A 16,549-nucleotide genomic window follows, 5' to 3' on the forward strand; every position below is an offset into this window, starting at 1 on the left:
AAAGGTAAACCACAGTCCAAAAGCAATAACGCAATCCCTCTTGAGGTCGGAGCTCTAGAAGTTATTATACACTCTCTGTCCTACTACCTTTAGTGTAACCGGTTTGCTGGTATCCCCCGTTTACTGATACCCACATCAGGGTAATGTAAACTTTTAGGCCATACTCAAGAGTTCTCCCCTCTGACTCCTGAAGTTCACTAAACTGAGTCTTAGGGGTCACAGTACCGATGGCTGTATGTCCCCCAGGGCCCAAAAGCCCCAGTTCCTGGTTTACCCACTCCGATGGTACGGAACCCTTCAGCAGCACAGCAAAGTCCTGCTCTGGATCAACAAAGACAGGCACAAGCTCTCTCCAAGCAATGCTACTAGCTTGTTCTGGCGATTGAGGTTATTCCTGCTCCAGTGATTGCATGGTAAGTCACACCTCCCTTTGCAGGGGGGTGGTTGATCTCCATTCTCTGATGGGGTTCCAACAATGTTCTTTGATCCAGGGGCTTTTGAAGCAGTTAGCAGTAGGTAGGCAAGACCTGCATAGGTCAAAGCAGCAGTTTCTCAGTCCCAGGTGATGGCCTGATCCCATGACCTCAGCATCTCGGGTGGGCTCTCCTGGCATACAGAGTCACTGCCCCAGCACTCACAAGCCTGGTTATGGTGACCTGGCATTGATGTTCACGGTGGTGCCCTCTGTGGCACACAAAGCCACCCACCACAAGGTCATGCGGTCCTAGTGACCTTCGTACAACCCTCACACCATGCCTCAGTCCACTGCAGCCACTCCTGGCGCATAGGGTTCACCAAAACAATCCAGCACACCGGCTATAGCCCGGTTAGTGAAAGAGCAGATTCCTCACACCTCGCACAAGGAGTCCTCACAATAGGACTTCTCCCTGGCCCTAGAGCCTAGCAACACTCTCCTCTTCCTCACAGGGCACACTGGCCTTGATTAGCAGGAAGGTGCTGGTGCTTCAGGCTCCAGGGCAGGTGGCCTTGCTTTCTCTGTGTGATTTCCCCTCACCCAGCATGGAGAATAGCAGACCTGGGCCTCTAGTCCTGGTCATAAGCAGAAGTCTGACAGAGCTTCCCCTCCTCACACAGCCCATCTGGCAGCTTGGCAAGTGACAAAGTATGCGGACTCAGACTCCATTAATTATAGTCATTTTCCAGACACAAAAAGTAATTTAGTGTCTGAATCTTTGAAGTTTTATGTTGGGGTTCTGCTTCTTTGAACTGGAGATCTTCCCCTTTTTTCTTCCTCCTGAAGGATATCTTTCACAGCAGGCAGGACTCTGAAGTTGTTTAGTCGAAAACTAGATTAATGGGAGTGACAAGAGTTCACACCTGGATGTCAGCCACAGTGATATCGGGATCAAAAGATCAGTCATGGGCCTCCACACCTACTCTTTATGCTTCCCTTATCAGTCCCATCTCTCTCTTTCTGAGATGTGTCCATGCCCCCCTCCTTGTGATGTATCATTGAATCAAAGAGCCCATTGAAATGCACAGAGAGAGCCTTACTCTCCCATCCTCCAGAGCAAGTCCCTCCCTGGTTAGAGGAATGCAGCAATACACAAATCTACCTGAAGGGATTTCTATACTCATGTTTTCATTAGGCAGGCTTGGGCTTCCCAAATTGGAACCCAAGGTTCTACATGTAATGTACCAGTGCAGGCATACTTGCACTTAGTGTACAGCCACAGCACACTTGCTGCACAGCACTGTTATCCTCATGTGTAATGCAACCACAAGCAATACTACATGCAGCATACATATTCAGTCAGCACACACTGTTCAGTACTACAGCCTTTCTGTATTGTACCTATTAGACTTGGCATCCTTGGCAACATTTCCCCCTGATTTTTTGCCTTCTGTGAACTTTAGCACTGGTAACTAGTGCCAAACTGCGTGAGCTCTGATTGTGGCACCCACTTGAGAAGCTCCTTAAACATATCTCAGGGCTGCCCTTGCAGGGCATGCCTGTGCAGTTTTGAACTGCCATTTCGACCTGGCAAAAGTAAATGTTCCTTTTTAATACTTTTGTCACCCTAAAGTAGACCATGGGCAGACCCTATAGCAGGGTGTAGTGTATTTAAAAGAGAGACATGTACTTTTCAGTTTTGCATGTCCTGGTGGTGAAAAGGTCTCAACGTGTTTTTCACCACAGCAAGGCCTATCTCTCCCATAGGTTAACATCGGGATTACCTTATTACAATTATAAGTGTAATTCACAATCTGGAAGAGAAAGACCTTTTGAGTCTGATGTCCCTGTAATCACAATATAAAATCCTAACTTATGGTGAAGTTGGACTTTAAATTCCAATTCTGAAAATGCCACTTTTTGGAAAGTTGGTATTTTCTTATTTTAGCCATTTTGTGCCTACTGACTCTCTCTGATCACAAGTCTGGGGTGGGGTAACAGCTGGCTTTGGGTATTCCTCCTGGACAGCCACACACAAAGGGAGCTTAGGTGAATATGACGAACCTCGATGGGCTATACTGGGCAGGATGAGAGGGAGGAACTAGGCACAGGCTCACTTACATCTGAATAGGCTATATCAAGTCTACACACAAAGGACTGCATAACCAGTTTTAGTGAGTCTGGAGCCATAGCAAGAAGCGCAAGGACTCTGAATACTTCAAAGGCATGTCTTTGAAGCCTCCTCCACTTCAAATGCCCAACTGGGTGAAAGTATTGGACTTCTGACACCACCACTTTTGTACACTTCTGGACATGTGGGTACTCAGCCAGGAAGAAGGTCTGCTGTGCTACCCAAGGCCTGGCACTCGGCTGGACTGCTGTTTGCTGGACATCTGCTTTGCTATGCTGATCTCTTCCCACAGCCCTTTTGCCTGGGAATGAGAAGGACTGGACCTGAATCTCTCCAACCCAGAGTGACTCCAAGGGCTAGTTGATTGGTCTCCTGATCTGAAGTCTGAGGGACATTACGGACTTCCAACCACCCTGCTCGTGCACCTGGACTCTGTCATCTGTGAGTCTGTCCGTCCAAGTGGTGCCACCTCAGTTTGGACCTTTGTAAAGTGGATCTAAGGTGCTTGCCCCAGTGGAGCAGACCCATTCTCTGCTGTGTGAGCAGAGTCACCACATTGCCACTTGTGGGTGGAGAAAATGGATGCATCACTTCTACTGTGTGGGTTGGAACTAGCACAACTAGAACTGCATTGCTTCTGTGGCTCACATCTTGCAACCAAAACATTGGCGTTTAAAACTGACAGTGCAGCATTTATTTTAGCGCAAGGTCTTCACATCACCGTCGAAGGCAGCCTCAATGACAATGCTGAAATTCCACATCACAGTCCCTACGCTCATAAGAACCGTTGCATCATCTCATCTGCTCAATTCATCCTCAACGTCGGCAAATTGGGAACTCACACAGCAGTCTCTCACATTTCAGAACAAACACATTGCCGCTGTTGCATGGGGAATATTGGAGAATCCCCTATATTGTGTGGCTCAGAACTGATGCATCGCTATGCAACCCAGATTTAGGGTACTTTGGTTTAGCGGACACAACTGGGTCCCTATTGTAAGCCCACGCTCCATACCGGTAGGTCTGACCTTTTGACTTTGTCCCGACCCAGCGCAACCAGACATCCCTGGTGGGTGTTTTTGGCTTCTATGCGTTGTTTTACAGTTTATTCTTTAACAAATCATAACTCAAGTCCTATTTGTTGGATTTTCGTTGTTTTGGTCTTGATTTTATTTAAACAATGAAGTTCTATTTTTCTAACCTAGTGTGGGCTCCTTTTATGTGATGTTTCACTGTTTTACTGTTTGTAGTGTTTCACATAAACTTTACACATTGCCTCCAAGTCACCAGAGTGTGAGCACAGGTTAATTTGGGGTTTCTATATGCCTTTCCCTGATAAGAATTGTGGTTGCTGCTTGACCAGGGCTCACACCCCAGTCAACCAACAACCCAAATTCTCACAGTACCAGAGTGTGTTATATTAAAAATACACACTGCCAGCATATACATTACCATGTGCACACTGTACCACACTTCACTCCTTGAGTATTGTGTTTCTTGCTATTACACACACACTCAGCATCTTTCCATCAGGCACATGCTTCCACATCTATCTGATGTAAGTCAGTGGTGAGTTCAGTACACAGTACCTGATATATTAAAAAAGATGAGTGAGGCTATAAGCCTCACTTTAGTGACAAAGGGTCAAAAAGTCCTGTCCACTACTACTGATCGCCACGCAATATGTTGCCACCACCGTGCTTGTTCTGTTTAACTCCTGCTGAAGGCGGTAGCCTTCCACTACTATGAAGGAAGTGCTTTGGGCATCCCTCCCGGTCCAAAAAGAAGGCAAGCCATGAGATAGGCCTATGTCATGGTGCACATGCATGATCCTTGTTAGTCTATGACAATAAATCTGCATTACGGACAGGTACAGTTGAGAGCAGGGGTGCACTTCTCTTACATTGCAAAGGGCTTTTCTGAACCAACAACAGAGTATGTACATTCATCTTGTCTTCACATTTACATGCATTGTCATTTACATTTTTATGTTTATTTAGTAACCTTTTCCATTCACAGGCTGCCAAGGATTTTTTGACATGATGAGTGTGTATCCTCAGCCATTTGTTCATCACGTGGTTTTTGCATGTTGGTGGCATCAAAACATGTGCCTCACACAATGCATTTAGTGCTACACATATCAATCCAGACATCATCACAGACATAACTTTGCCACGTCACTGTCATACCTCTCTTGAAAAAAACATTCATAAAATGTTGATGTACATCATCAAATCAAGTCTCCAGAAGTGGTATTTGTGGTTGGTTGACGTGATTATTTTTATTTTTTATACTACATGTAGTGCCTGGGGCATAACAATAATGCCAAACACATAAGGCACCATGGTGATGCACACAACAAGTAATGGCTTTGGGAAGGAAACCCTTGTATTATCAAAACTAGAAAAGCATGGTTTTAACATACAAAATGAAGGAACTTTGATGACCTCTCTTACACATATGGGCCATATGGTAACAGTGGGTGAATCGGTATGTTTGGGTGTTTTCTAAATGCACCAAAGGTAGCCAGATTACAATAGCGAGGAAAGAGAATAATGTACAACAACAGTGCTGTATGAAGTTAAGCCAGCACTGGGACTTATCTATAAATTTGGGGTCCGATTGATCTTTTCTTCTCAGTTCCAAGGGATGGAGATAAGCTGCATCAAATTATTTCAGATCAATTACAGTGTAACTCAGTGAGCCACACTAAGGGCCTCGTTACAAGGCTGGCATTCTTAAGACCACCAGCCTTGCGGTGGTGGTCAGGACACCGCTGCTGTGGCTGTCCGACCACCACATAAATACCCTGGCTGTCAGACCGCCAAGGTTCTGCTGTTTCCGCCGGGATTGGTATTGGTGATCCTGACAGGTTGACAGTGGGTGGAGGTCGTAATCTGCCAGGGCAACGCTTCATGCAGCACTTCCCTGTGGATTACGACCTTGCTCTTCTTTGGTACACAATCACAAAAGGAGCGTTAAGGTATAGTACTATATTACACTTCACAAGCATATAAAAGACAAGTATCTCAATAGCGACAATGCAGCAAATCAGAAACAAAGACTGATGTTTAAATTGTGAAATGTATTCCTCCTCCTGACCATTTCATCTAAGTTCTCTTATTATTCTGATACTAACGTTTGCAGACAGAACCTCTGAAGAAGTTCCATTAAGAAAGGTGCACTGGCATGAAGCCACATGAGAATATAAGTCTAAAATACATCTCAGCAAGGTCCACTCTTAACCAAGGTCAAAGGGAATCTGGCTCCTTCATTGGCTGAACAAAACTTCAAGTCCCAGTCTTTCAAAAGCTTTCATCATTTTAAAAGCATCTTCACTGAAAAACAGTCTGACTTCTGAAGCTTCTCATGCCGACCTTGCACTTACTCACATTCTCAGGAACCTCAGAAAAGTTACGACCGTCAATGCAGGTTACTCCTTCCATGGAAAAACATGCAAAAACAACTTCACATTGAAGGTTAGGCAAAGAAAAATAACTGTGGGCTTCATTTTAGCCCAGCTAAGAAAAACAGAAATATACTTCAATTTAAATGAATGTTGCTTATAGTTGAAATACAAAATTAATATATGAAATAATACTTACAAAACTTTATAACATGCTATACTTTCAAAATTATGACTATATGTAGCTTACTTAAACGTTACATCCAACTGCGCACTTTATTTGTATGCATTGCAGTACACCATTTAAAAAAAACATCTATTCACGTTATGCAGAAATGTGTCCACCAAAAGTGGCCATCAGAAAAAATAACCACCCTTTTGCATTAAAGTTTAAGAGGCATAGTGGTAAAGCCAAACTACGCTCTCTCACAGTCATCATGATTTCATGGCATGTTTTACACAGTGTGGCTTTTTCTCTCGTAAATGCAGTATTTGTACATTCATTGCCTGTTTGCTGTACTGCTGGTCATTTCAGTAATCACGCGGTTGCATGCCTTCATTCAATTTCATTACACTCATTAAGCAGCCATTTGTACCTATTCTGAGCACCTGTGTCTGTGTATTGCTTTTGACTTAAACATTGATATAGTGAAATTTCCTTCATTCAAGGTATGGATGTTCATATTGTGATCCAGTCCAACTTCAGTGCAATACACAGAACTTACAGTACATGAGTAGTGAGCTACAGCATACGTTTCTTGCACAAAGTCTCTGCATTCCTGTCTGTGGCATCTTGATGTGGTGACATATCGAGTATGTATGCACTACAACAGGAGAAGGGGACATCACACTGCAGTGTTCCCAAGGAAGCCAGTGGCAAGGGTGTTCAGCTCACTTGCATTCACATGGGAAAGGATTGCATGCCACCTGACAGTATGTCCTATCAGATCTCCCTCCACACAGGAAGGGATTGCATGCCATCTGACAGTATGTGCTATTAGATCTCACATCCACTTGGAATAGGGTTGCATGTCATTTAGTAGTGTGTGCTATCAGACCTCCCTCCCACTTAATTAGCATGTCAGAGGGGATGTCTGATGGGGAAGAGATACGTCTTTTTCTGAGATGGAGAATACCGAAGAGCAGTGCCGAAGACTCTCTCCCCCCTCATCTTCCTCTGCAGTAGGTTCATTTGTCTCATTGACTTTGAAGCATTCCAACTGCTTTTAATAGATGCACTTTACAACAGAGAATCTCCAGGATAGACGACTGTGGCCAATCCCAAGGTTTTCATTGTCTGGGAACTAATGGACTTTACATTGCTAATTTATAGCCACTGCGTTGCTGAACCTTTGCCACTGCAGTTTTGCATAAGTGAATAAGTTCTTTTGTAGGGGTGTGCGAACTTGCCTTTTAAAATTTCCCATAATTGCCGGGAATATAGGTAAAATATGCAGTTTTACATAGTTTAAAACTGCTCCTCTTTTAAAATGTTTCAAGAAAAAAACACCTATACTCATCCACTTTAAAAGTAACTGGGAAAATGGGATGAAAATTCACACTCGAGATAACACGCACATCCATTTTTGTCAGCTAACAATAGACAGGAAATACTGCTAGTTTGCAGACGAATGATGCTTGCATAATGAAAAAGTTTTTACTTACTGTTTGCACATTTTATTTTTGGTACTCATAATTTACACAGGTGCTTGCACAACGAAAACGTCTGTACTCGCTGTTTAAGCTCTTTTTATTTTTGCGAAATTGCAAATGTGCAGCACATTTTGCGCAAATGATTTTCTTGAAAAAGGAGATTCAGATTTACTAGAAGAATGCTTCCAGAATTACCATTTAAAGGCATAATTTAGGAACATCTCAGAGGCAGGTACCGATTGTACTTATGAATCAGGTCTATTGGTCTTTGTTTGATGATACTAGATTTAAGTGTAAATGTCAATTATCATCTTAGAATACTAATAAAATAAATGAGGTAAAAAATAAATCTTGCAAAAAAAAGAGTGACATTTCTTCAATCTAATAACACAGGTAATTACACTGACATTTCAGTTTGCTATGTTTCTCCCAAGTTGCTAGCAACAACCTTCTTACATAACACATGTGCTTTCAACCAAAGGATAGTTGTTTCAGCAGCTATAATGATTATATGTCAGCAAACTTAATTAGCACTGGAATACGTAAATATCAAGAAATAAAGAGTTAGTTTAACATAAAATCCTATATATATATATATATATATATATATATATATATATATGTGTGTATATCTATATATATATATATATGTACATATATATTTACTGAAAAAAACTACAAGTTAAAGTTAGGTGAAATGTTTAGTTTTAAACTGTAAAAACCACTGACATTCACCAATTATTTTCAGAGTTATCTCATAACTATCAGCCGTGCCCTATGGTAACTCTAACTTACACCCCTGCCATACACAGTAATATTATCAATGATGTCAAAGAAGATGTCATGAGTGTTGTAATATGTAGGGTAATTTGCAGTGTATAGCGAGGGCACGAGTTAACCACTTCCCCCTTTGCTAGGGATGGGGTCCCTGTGGCTAAAAACAGTCAGGGAGGGGGTGCGCGTGTTCCCCTCCACCGGAACGTAGCGCCAGGCTCCGGGACATAGGTTCCCAAGGTTGAAATGGGCCTGGGGAAAGGGTCAAGCACCCCCCCAATATAAATATTAGTTGTGACTTTGCCTAACCGGGGGGAGGGGGGCTTTAAAAAAAAAACAAGAGCAGTAGACCACACTTATTTTGTGTTTCTTTTAATGTAGCTGTGGGTTCCTGGCAACATTTTTAAAAAAAAGTGTTTTTGGTCCCAAGCCTAGCATCATCCTTAGGGGGTCCTGATATTCCTATCCTGCTGCCTTGTGACTTTCTTGTGGTTTTTCTGGACTCAGGAGTAAATCCCGAGTCCTAAGATGGCTGGCACCACTTCCTGGTTGAGGTAGTGGCAAGTAATCAGCTCTCGCTCTCAGTTTGAGGTCTGTTGGGAGCCTCCTCGTTCCTAGATATACAAAGTGTTTTAGCATTAATTGCTCAAAAACTACTAAATGGATTTACACCAAACCACTAAATGCACTAGACCAAAGTGTGTCTGTGTGTTTATATATATATATATATATATATATATATATATATATATATATATATATATATATATACATAAAACTTGCTATATTATTTATGAGGAGTAATGGCCAGTATTCTGGTTTTGTGATATGCCCATATGGAATGAAAAACACACAAAGTCTCAAACCAAGTTCTTTTGAAATAAAGTGTCTTGATAATGCCGCTGTGTGGAACAATATACGTCCCCCAAGGATGATGTGCTAGGAAAATACAACCTAACACAACTCGTTGCCTAAGACATTGGCTAGATATGCCAACCTTACTTCTCTCGAGACTTCTAAAGAAGTTGTAGGCTAGATCTAGGCTTTTTATACCTTCATATAAAGTTTTGGACTTGATTATCTATTCAGACTTTAGAGCTATTCCTACCCCTAATTATGTAGCCAAGCTGACCCAAAGCTTATCTTGTATAAAGGGGCGGCTCCTCCACTATGGCAGAGTAACATCGCCCACCTGCAGCAGCAGCTGCAAATCTTTAAAAATAAAGCAATAATAAACGTGTTTATTATTGTTTTATTTTCACAGGGGTGGGGCCATGGGGGTGACGAGCAATGATGGGAGTGCACAGAGCACTCCCCTCAGTGCACCTGTATGTTTGGCTGGCCGTCTCCGGCCAGCCAAACGCACACATGCACACTGTGCTGTCTCCAGCCCGGCACTGTGTTGCCGAGTTGAATTTATAACTCTGGCAAACACAGTGGCAGCTAAGCCACTCTTTATACTATGACAGATACGCAACTATGGTTGCCAAAGTAAGCACTGTGAAAGACTGCCATAGTGGTGAACTTTCACAAGAAGATGAACATTTTGCCCCTAATATTTGTGAAACACTCCCAGAACATTATAGAGACAGAATATGTTCAGAGCTATCAGTGCACAGACAATCTGTGGATTCAATGTCAGTCTGCAAATCATGGAGTGAAAATGACACCATCTTTTATTGCATTGGTGAGAGTTTTTTTATCAAAGTATCTCCCAAATTGCCTCAGCCTGCAGTAAGGACAATTACTTTGTTGAAGGCACCTCTGCTGCCAGGGAGGTGAATTGTAAAAATCTAAAATTTTCAACTGTCATTTTGGTGTAAAACCTGAGTTTGTTACAATGGCAGATGAAAATGCTATCAACAGGGCTCCAGCGAAGCCTTTTACTGTGCTGTATCGAAGCTCACATCTCACCTGGGCAGAATATATTTGCAGATAGGAATTTGTAGATTGGGCTAAAGCAACTCGGGAACCACTGATTTGCATTCTAATATCACAGAGATCAATGCTTGATACCTTCAGAAGCTGATGTGATATACACAATCGACAATATAACAAAACATAAAACATAAATAGTCTGGGACAAGATGTCACATGGTGTGGCTTTCATCACAGTGTTTCATTTTTGCACCCTCTGCAAAGGACCTTACCGTTTCTTTGCCTCATGTTTGTCGGACCTGGCCCTTTTTACCCCACTGAAACGTCAAGTCAACATACTCTCTACAGTAGCCACTATGTTAACATCATTGCCAACCTCATGTCAAATTTCTTCATTTTTTTGCAGAAGTCTCATCTCTCAGCAATCAGGTCAGATTATTTGTTTTCCTAGTAGGTAGTCAATGATGAAGAAATACTCCTGCAACCAAGAAGACTTTCTAGCTACGTCATCCATGGAGTTCCATCTCTTCTGAAGAAACAATACAATTTTGAAAGAGCTTTAAGATTTGTTTTTTGTTTCTGAACTGCTCCACACTCGAAGCACAAGCCAATAACTCATTTTCAATAAATGCATGTTTTCTTTCTGATTTAACTAATGTCCCAGACGCAAATCTATGGCCCATTCATGCCTTATATGGCTGTGCAATAGAAAATTCACATTGCCAAACATACCAGCATCTACTGTAATTATATATTGACTTTTAGAATCAAATGGTTTTAAAGCAGGAGACTTAGCAATGTTTCAAGAAAGTGTTAATCCTTCTCAAGCAACAACCTTAATCCTTGTCAGGGTGAACCACAAAAGTCGCTGAATTAACCTGTGCTTAACCCTCTCTTAGGTGGCACAAAACAGTCAGGCTTAACTTAGAAGCACAGACCTAAGTACTTATGCAGCACACAAACAGTAATGCAGTGAAAACATGACACCAGAGAAATCCTACACTTGTTAAATGTAATAAATAAAAAGACAACGAAATGACAAAAATACAAAAAGTAGAACTGGAGATATGCAATTTGAGTAAGCTAAGATATTGGGTCACTAGTTGAGGGGGGAAACTGTTACTGAAGAAGCAGTCATAATCCTTGTCAGGATGAGATACAAGTGCACTCCATATTAACCTGTGATAAACCCTCTGGTAGCTTGGGGAAGGGCAGTCAGGCTTAACTTAGGGGTATTGTGTAAAGTATTTATGTAAAACAGTAATAAAGTTTAAAAAAAAACACAACAGCAGAAACATCCCAAAATAATTTAGAAATATAGAACAGATATTATTAATTGAGAAAATAAGTAAATCAAGACCAAAATGACAAAAATCCAATCAGCAATACCGAAGCTAGGCAATTTTAAAGATTTGAGTGAAAATAGCGCCAGAAAGCCCAAAGTGCCGATTGTGGCTACTTGATAATATGAGACAGGGTTAGCCCCCTGACAAGTTAACTTTTCGGTCCAGAACAAAGAGCCCGATTTGCAGTGGAAGGGCTCCACGGAGCTGAGAAGCATTGAGGATGGTCGTCGATGTAGTGCAAAGAGTAGGCCTAGCCCTCACAGAGGGTCATCTCTGTAGCTCAGCGATACTGTAGTACTGTGAACAGGTAAGCCAGAGCGGTCGATGCTGTAGCACAAAGAGTCAGGTTGATAGAATTTCACAATAACGGGCTGTTCATCTGACAAGTTTTTGGCACCAATCTGCATAATTGTAAACAGCCCTTATAAAAATTCAATTCAGCCTTGCTGAGATTGCATTCAACTGCCATTTTATTCCCCTTTGTGGGCTGAAAATGTGTCAAAAACTCTTCCTTTGGCTTGTCCAAGGCGATGGTGGAACCCCTTTTGTTTGAAACGAAAGGGTGGGGGGCAAATTGCTTGTTAACAGAGAACGAGAATAAAACAAAACATGCAACAAGTAAGTATTCTGGAAATACAATGCTCAGATTAACCTTCCATTTTTTTAACCAGTTCAATGCGGGCAAATCAAAGAAATATAACTTGGATGTGCTGAATATAATTTGTGTGCAGATAATGGTAGAAGTAGGAGCAGTAATGTCAAAACTGCTGTTGGGGTATGTTTAAATAAGTGTGTCCAGATGACAGGACAAGAAGATTCCTTTGGCTTTCGAATAAATGATTAAATTCATGAACACTTTTTGAAGTTTGAAAACTGTTTCTTTGAGTGCATCAGGGGGATGCCCCCAATTGGAGGGTTACAACTTCGGTTAGTTTGAATCAGAACGCCTTATGATCAGAAGGAACCTACTACCGTGATTGGCACCTGCTAGATGGATGACTAGTGGATTTTTGAAGAATCAGGTATATACCAACCAAACTATGCTTAGGCGAGTGAGCACATGCACTTTAGCTCTGGATAGCAGTGGCAAAGTGCACAGAGTCCCAATGCCTAAAAGCAAAAATCCAGTAAAAAGTAGAAGGAGGAAGGCACAAGGTTTGGGGGGTGACCATGTAGAGAGGGCCATTTCCAACAATGTCCCTCCACGGACGCAGGACACACACTAGACCCCATGGAGAATACATTAAACAAAATGGGTTTGGGAGCACCTGTCCTTGGTTTGGGACACCTTTCCTTGTCCCCAGGGCTAAAAGTATACCAGATGTTTTTCACAGGAATGGCAGACAAGGTGCTTTACCCATAATCTATAGGAGCAGGATGCCAACTAGGCACTAGGGATTACCTATTTGAATAGAGAATGTGGGTTGACGGAGCCTATTCTGGCTGTGGATGCACACTCCCCCAAGCCCAGATAGTGTTTCTGCCACCTTTAGAAGAGCAGATTTGGAGATTGTCCTGAATCTGCCCACCTCATGTGGGCAGAAAGCCCACTAAACACCATAGCGTAAATATATAAAAATTGTTTGGTAGGGGAGTGGCCCGTCCAGGTATCATGCTGCACCCTCCACCCCTAGAGACTTTCTGCCTCCCTTGGGCAAGTGGGCAAATTTACACCTAATCTCCTTTATCAAAGGATACAGAATAACAGAGATTTGTTTCCATTTGAAAAAAAAGGTTGCAGTGAAGACCAGCCAGTCCTGGCAAAAGGCTTTAACACACTAGAGTGCAAACAACTTTTCTTTCCACTTGGGGTGGGCAAATTAGGGGGTTTCCCTTCAGTCCTCCAAGGAAACAAAAGCACAATAGATTCCAGGGATTTGCTTTTTATAAAATGGGGAAGAGGTGGGCCCATCCTGACTGTAGACACAAAACAAGACAGTCTTGCAAATATTGCTGATGATCAGTTTTGATAGACTTGGAATCTTTGGTCAAATTTGTATGAAGTACTGGGAAAGGTTGAATTACAAAATGAGATGCACAATAAAGCGATTATTTATGTATTTTGAATAACATTGATTTTAGCAATGTTTTTATGAATGTTAAAATTTGTTCGTATGTAATGGATGCTGAAATAAATGAGAAATAATATTTTTTATACACATTTGTTTAAGTAGTACTTTTGTTGTGATTGTGGTATACAGAAGAGACATTATTGGTGATTACATTTATGTGTATATTGTGTCACTTTGACACAGAGAGGGAACTTTAGGTCTGATTTGTCTTTGAAGAAAACCCTGTCCTTTGGTAGTGAAGGACTGTTCCCTGTTTTTAACTCCATCCTGACATTTGGTCACACCCTCCAGCCCTGGGTCCCAAACAGTCTTAATGGTACTCAGGGACCATAGTGCAAGTACTACTGCAATACCCATGGCAAGTAAGAGGACATTTGTATGTCTTTGAGCATAGGTTTTACAAATAGGTGCTGGCAGAGAAGCGGCAAACTCCTCATTCTGACTCCCCCACATTGGAAAATGGTATTTGGTGGTAGGACCTGCGCCAAGACAGGCCATCTTCCCACACCATTCCATTTTTGGACACTTAACCTTGGTGACCTCAGAGCTTTCAGGCTCCTGAGATGGGAAGATTGGAGGTGAACCCTTCAATATGCCACCGAAGGAGTTCAAAGTGTCAAGGGGCAGGGTTTGCAGCCCAGTGCCATGATGGGCAAGCACTGAAGCCCATTCTGATTCTCACTTCCCCAGTGGTCTAGTGTGCTTTCTGCCCAACCCTGGGATGGACAGATGGGGGTAAAAGTACTGAACCCCCTCAAATCGGGGGTGAGGGTAGAAACACAACAGAGTAGAAAAAGTTCAACAAGTTTTAGGTTGAGGTGTTTCCCCATCTTGGAATCTGCCCCCCTAGTTGCCTAGGACCCAGATTGACTTTGTTTTGCCTCAGACGACTGATTGAAGCATTAATTACTAATCTGCATGTACAGTGTGACCAAAAAACCCAGCAAACTATCAGGAAAAAAGTTTAAAAGGGAATGTAGTAGGGTGCCAGGCCATCATGGTATCAGGCCTCACCAATGTGTAGCAAATGTTATTTCTGCTCACATAGCCAGAGTGGCAGACTGTGTGATTTAATCCATTTTCTCCTGGCCCATATGTCAAAAAAACACCAAAAGAAATTCAAACATTTTTTGCTTGCCATGACAGTGGCTGATGACTCAGACTATAGGTCAGTGGTTTTCATGGAACCCTCTCATCTTAGAATATTTCTGAACCCTAAAGTCAAAGGGGATTCCAGTATTCTGTGGTGTGCCTGGATCCAAACATTCATTCTTACTCAGGATGCCCTGCAGATCTAAAAAATGTGTCCAATACACCTAATTTTCTTTCTCTTTTCCTGGGGCTTAGCTGCATTGTTTTGGCACAGGGTCATCATCATCCAATGAACCCTAGACATTTACTACCCTAGACATTTGTGAACACTAGCTACCTAGAGGAATCCAGGGTCATGTGGCTTGCATGGATCCGATCATGTTTTCTTACCCTGATTGCCTGTTCAACAATAATGTATGGTTTGAAACACATTTTTTCTCATATTTATGTAACAAAAATCCCAGACACTACCACCAGCAACTGAGAGTTACCAAGAAAAGAGCTGTGGGAAGTTGGGTTACAGGTTGAGGGGGAGAAACCCGACTCAAGCAGCAACCACAATGTCTGACATTGTGATCCACAAGCAAACCCCAAATTAGCCTGGGCTCAACCCTTTGGTAGCTTGGCTCAAAGCAGTCAGGATTGGTTTAGAAGGAATGTGCAAAGGAGACCAAGAACCTGATCTGCGAAGTCCCCCAGGTACATCTATCAGCCCCATCCTGTTCAACATCTACATGACACTGCTCGCCGACATCATCCAATTCCAAGGTACTAACACAAGGCATCAACATCATCTTCTATGCCAATGACACCCAACTCTTCCTCTCCCTTACATCCAAGAAAACTACCACCATTCGCTTAAAGCTCAACTGCGACAAGAAGGAAGTACTGGTTATTGGAAACAAGACCTCCCCCTGGGACGCTCCTGGTGGCCAATAGTGCCAGCACCAACACCCACTGACCACACAAGAAACCTGGTGATCAACCCGTATTACAAGCTGAACATGATTGCACAAATTAGCGTGGTGACAGCTACCTGCTTCCTCATCCCAAGCGTGCTATGAACAATCTTCAAATGGCTACCACAGAACACCAGAAGAACTGTCACACAAGCACTGATTACAAGCAGACTCAACTACGGCAATGCACTCCACACTGGGATCTCCAAGCAGATCTCACACAGACTGCAGACCATTCAGAACACTGCTGAAAGACTCACCCTTAACCTCCCTTGCAGCACTCACATCTCACCTCACCTCAGAGAGCTCCACTGGCTCCCCATTCACACATGTAGTCAATTCAAACTCCTCACATACATATATCAAGCCTTGCACAACACTGGACTTGCATACCTGAGCATCAACATACACTTTTACCAGTCTGCTGGACACATACTCTCTGCTTCTGTCTCACACACACTTACCCCTCACATTTACAAAAGTACAGCAAAAGGTTGCTCATTCTACATCACACCCAAAACACGGATTGGCCTCCCACAACACATCAAAGCCTTCTAAAATTCTTGGGTTCCGCAAGAAGTTGAAGACTTGTCTTTTTGAATAACCACACAGGAACTACACACCTAAGCTCCTTGTCAAGCACCTGGATACCCTCAATGGGTGATTAGTGCACTCTGCAAATCGACATACAAGTTACAAGTACAAGTACAAGTTTAAGTTTATTGACTCGGTTAATTAAAACCATCGCAAATCCAAAATACATAATAATAATAAAGATACTTTGCCTACTCATTATGTTAATAGAAACCCATAATAAAAACAT

Source organism: Pleurodeles waltl, chromosome 5, assembly GCF_031143425.1.
Source record: "Pleurodeles waltl isolate 20211129_DDA chromosome 5, aPleWal1.hap1.20221129, whole genome shotgun sequence".
Classification (NCBI taxonomy): Eukaryota; Metazoa; Chordata; class Amphibia; order Caudata; family Salamandridae; genus Pleurodeles; species Pleurodeles waltl.